General features: G+C 40.9%; 1 pseudogene; it reads right to left on the bottom strand.

Moving 5' to 3' along the window:
* The window catches only part of LOC142912177 (28S ribosomal RNA), a 10613-nt pseudogene that overhangs the window by 1870 nt on the left and 3743 nt on the right, over positions 1-5000 (bottom strand).

The following is a 5000-nucleotide window of genomic DNA, read 5'->3' as shown; positions in this document are numbered from 1 at the left end:
GCTGATGCCGCAAGCAGACGTCTGGCATCTTCAGCAATCGAGAGACTAGTCGGCAAACACCAGCGTGCTCCTTCTGGCGTGCTCCCTCATCGATACGTTTCGGTCAGCAATACTTTGCTTGCTGCGCAAGCGTGGCAAGGATGCTGTGAGTTTCCTTCGCCCTGTTACCATGCATCTTTGATAACACGGGGTGGAGTCAATAACCGTATTGTACTCCCATGCTGGTGTATCCAACGCAGATCCAGCATCATCAAGCTGGTCCCTGACTGGGATGCCGTGTATTATCGAATCCCTGCTGCCGTGCATCAATGGCAACAAGGAGTAGAGTCGGTAAGTTACCGGATTCTCGAATTGATGTACTCCAAAAAATAAAGAATTAAAATAACATAGTCTAATCTATATATGTAATGTTGAATAAAGCTTATTTTTAATCTTCTTTGAAGGCAGAAAATAGTAAGGTAAAAATAAAGTCCTCTCTATGCTCTGAAGTAACATATAAAAAAAACTAGCAATAAAAAAAATACCAAGTCTTCGTCTTGGAAAATAACAAAATCTAAAAGAAAAATCTTCTTTGTGGAAAATAATAATATAAAAATACCAAGTCTTCACCTTGGAAAATAACAAAATCTAATCTAAAACATCTTAAATAAAGCTTGTCTGTAGTCTTCTTTGTAGGCAGAAAATAGTACGTTACAGGACTCTCAAACTGATGTATTCCAAAAATAAAGAATTAAAATAACAAAGTCTAATCTATATAAGCGCTCTTGAATAAAGCAGTGTAAAAAAAAATAGCAATATAAAAAAAAACAAGTCTTCGTCTTGGAAAATAACAAAATCTAAAAGAAAAGAAAAGTCTTCTTTGTGGAAAATAGTAAAATAAAAAAAACCAAGACTTCACCTTGGAAAATAACAAAATCTAATCTAAAACATCTTAAATAAAGCTTATTTGTAATCTTCTTTGTAGGCAGAAAATAGTAAGTTACAGGACTCTCGAACTGATGTAGTCCAAAAATAAAGAATTAAAATAACAAAGTCTAATCTATATAAGTGCTCTTGAAAAGGCTTCGTGTAAAAAAATAGCAATAAAAAAATACCAAGTCTTCGTCTTGGAAAATAACAAAATCTAAAAGAAAAGTCTTCTTTGTGGAAAATATTAAAATAAAAAAACAAGACTTCACCTTGGAAAATAACAAAATCTAATCTAAAACATCTTAAATAAAGCTGGTTTGTAGTCTTCTCTCGAACTGATGTAGTGCAAAAATAAAGAATTAAAATAACAAAGTCTAATCTATATAAGTGCTCTTGAATAAAGCTTCCTGTAAAAAATAGCAAAAAAAAAAAAATACCAAGTCTTCGTCTTGGAAAATAACAAAATCTAAAAGAAAAGAAAAGTCTTCTTTGTGGAAAATAGTAAAATAAAAAAAACCAAGACTTCACCTTGGAAAATAACAAAATCTAATCTAAAACATCTTAAATAAAGCTTATTTCTAATCTTCTTTGTAGGCAGAAAATAGTAAGTTACAGGACTCTCGAACTGATGTAGTCCAAAAATAAAGAATTAAAATAACAAAGTCTAATCTATATAAGTGCTCTTGAATAAGCTTCGTGTAAAAAATAGCAATATAATAAAAATACCAAGTCTTCGTCTTGGAAAATAACAAAATCTAAAAGAAAGGTCTTCTTTATGGAAAATAGTAAAATAAGAATACCAAGACTTCACCTTGGAAAATAACAAAACCATCTTGAAAAAAGCTTATTTTTAATCTTCTTTGTAGGCAGAAAATAGTAAGGCGAAAATAAAGTCCCCTCTAAGCTCTAAAGTAACAAATACGACGTGTTAAAAAAAAACTAACAATAAAAAAAACCAAGACTTCGTCTTGGAAAATAACAATCTAAATTGTGGAAAATAGTAAAATGAAATAAAAACCGACTTCACCTTCGAAAATAACAAAATCAATCTAAAACAAATGACATCTTAAAACAAAACTATTATTTGTTTCGGAGGTTGTCTATGACTGTTCATAGACCGCATAATTTCCACAGAACATTCTCAGAATATCAAGAGAGAAAAGCAGCGTTCTGCGGGAAATCATCTTGGCCAGTGATGTCGTTCTGGGTTTGGTCAGGCCCAGGGAGGTAAGTACCTCGTTATTCTCAAGGGGCCACTTTCCTCTTGCCCCAACCGGGAATCCAAAGAATGTGACCTTGCTAGCCTTCGTCAGCACTTTGACTTGATCACCAAGAGGGGTATAGTACGAAACTTTGTGCGAGGCAGCATCTGACAAGGTATTCTTTGAAAGCTCAAAACGGACGGTGACATCGATCACAACCGCCTCCTCATCTTTTGCAAACACGAGGTCAGGCTTTCTCATCTCTCCCGTCTCGGATATGAACCGTGGCTCTTTGTATACAGACCAGCCCAATCTAGCCGCTTCGTCTGCCAGAATGTTACTGATCTTGTTATGTCGCGCAATTCTTGCTTTCTGTACTGCAGGACATTGACCGAGAATGTGCGAAAGGGACTCGAGTCTGGCAGAGCATTTCCTGCAGGAACGTAAGGCCCCATCTCTGCCTCTGTTCAAGCTTTCTCTTGTTGGGTAAATATTTGCCCTTAGTTGTAGTGCTGCGATAAAGAAGCATTGTTTAAAGCCGCACCATGGCCTCAACCAAGCATTACTGATTCTATCATGCGCAAAGTTTACAATGCCCCTTCCTTGAACCGGCTTTTCGCACCATCTCTGAAATTCATGCTCCCTCCAATCGCAGGGTCTCGGATATACAGGTTCTTTTGACACCGAGTCCCTGAGAACGAATGTTGGGATTGCATCACTGTCACCCCCTGCTCGTACCCACAAATTACGGTATTCTTCCTCCATACCCTGCGAGGACACAATATTACGGGTGATAGCATCGGACGAGTTTGCTATACGTTGCAGCCTTCTAACTTGAACCGAAGGGATTGTTTTTTCCAGTTTCAAGATGGCAAGGCCTCCGTCTCGGGCTCTGGCATATAACAGTCCATCACAAGTTGAAGCGGGAAGGTGGAGCCATCCTTTTACCGCCTTTCTAATCTCTTGGTCCAACCCACGGAGAGTTGATTGCTTGCAGTCCGAGTGGTCTGCAGGATATAACAATCTGGGTAGGGCATAGGCATTGAGTAGTTCAACCTTCTGAGTTGGCTTCAGAGGCGCCTCATCGATTTTCGAGATCCATGTCTTTAGCTGACAATGTAGATCAGGCTGTATAGTGCCAGTCCAAGGGCCAATTTTCAGACCAAGGTATTTCGTTGATTCATCAGGTTGGATCATATGGACATCTTTATTTTTGATAGTCCATGGGTCGCAGTTGTTCACCGTATATGAATCTTTGGTTGGGCTTATCATGAAGCCCTGGCACTTTCTGGCCTGAACCTCCAATCCCGATAGCCCACAAAATGATTCCAAGATCGCTAGATTGGCGGCCATACCAACCCAAGATTCGCTCACCAACACCAAATCATCAGCAAACGCAAGAGCTGTCACGTGGTCGGTATCAATGGAGTACCCAACTCCGTGTGACTCTAGGGTGCATATCAAAGGGTCCATGGCAAGATTGAAGAGCAGGGGTGACATGGGGTCACCCTGTTTGACACCAACACGTATGCTAATTTCTCGAGTCGACTCGCCATTGCTTTTGAACGAGGTCGTACACCGATCGTAGGCGTTCTGGATGATGCCCACCACGTGTTCATCTACTTTCTTGTGCCTTAACACCCATAAAATATGAGCATGCGAAACCGAGTCAAAAGCTTTCGCTATGTCGATAAACATGACAGCCAACGGCCTGTGCAATTTCTTAGCATGTCTCATAAGGTCCTGTAGCACCTTAAGATTTTCAGAGCAGCCAGATGCCGCTATAAAACCACGCTGCCTTGGGTTTAAGGGACAAGCACGAGCAAGACGTGCAGTCATTATTCTGGAAAATAATCTCAGAATCATTGAACCGATCGTTATTGGTCTCCAGTTCCCCAATTCTTTCAGCTTTTCATCGTCCATAACCTTAGGAATAAGAATCGTCCTATTCTTTTTCAACTCTTTGGGAATAATTCCTGTAATCATCCATGCATTAAATAGGGCTGTCAGTGTCCGACCCTCGGGGTCGGCAGCACAGATTGCAGCCCTTGTTAGGCCATCTGGCCCAGCTGCTGACGTTGGTTTAATGGCCCGTATGGCAGTCTGAACTTCCTCCACCGAAATTAGGGGCTCAAAGTATTCGTTATTTGCAACACCTGATGACTTAAATTGGCCCAGGCCATTGAATGGCAACACCTTCTCCCATTTTTCGCAGTAAAAACGATATACATCTGCGTTCGGGATTCGGCATTCATGACGTTCAGTGCCATCCAGGACTAAGGACGCAAGAAGAGAGCGGTTCTTAAAGAAGAGCTTCTGGTGCTTCATGAAGCTTCCTCGTTTTTCCGCTCTCTTCTTCATCCAAGATCGTGTGGGTAATATCCTGGGTTTAATAATGTCGTTCTCGGGTTTTGAACGTTTGCCTTTGTTTTTCACCAATCTCATCGGACAAAGCATCAATGCTGTGGCAGTTTCTACGAGGGCATCATGTTGGCCCTCGCCGTTAAGCCAAGCCTTTATTGCCTCCATTGCAGGCTTTTCCAGGGTCCCAGAATTCTCATTCGTAAGCCGCTCAGCTGCTTGAGCGAGTATGGATGAAGTCCCCGTTGTTACATTTGGTGGGGGAGACAATGTCTCAAGAGGCCTAGAAGAAAAATGTAAGCTGTCTGACATGGGGGCCCCTGTCTTTTTACTTAGGTCCCGTCTCTTGTCAGAGACTTGCTTGTTGGTCTTAGTCCCAAGCGCTTCAGCAATGATCTTATTGATATTCTTTTTCCCCTGAAACTGCAACTCTAGAAGGGCCAGCTGTTCTACTTCCTTCAAAGACCAGCAGCTACGGTGTACCCCTCTCTGCGAGGTACCCTTTATACCATCTTTAATTCTTTCCTC

Source organism: Petromyzon marinus, unplaced genomic scaffold (assembly GCF_048934315.1).
Source record: "Petromyzon marinus isolate PM22_M1 ecotype Great Lakes invasive population unplaced genomic scaffold, UKy_Petmar_22M1.pri1.0 PM_G_Scaffold_192, whole genome shotgun sequence".
Classification (NCBI taxonomy): Eukaryota; Metazoa; Chordata; class Hyperoartia; order Petromyzontiformes; family Petromyzontidae; genus Petromyzon; species Petromyzon marinus.
This window is presented reverse-complemented; position numbering and strand designations above follow the sequence as displayed.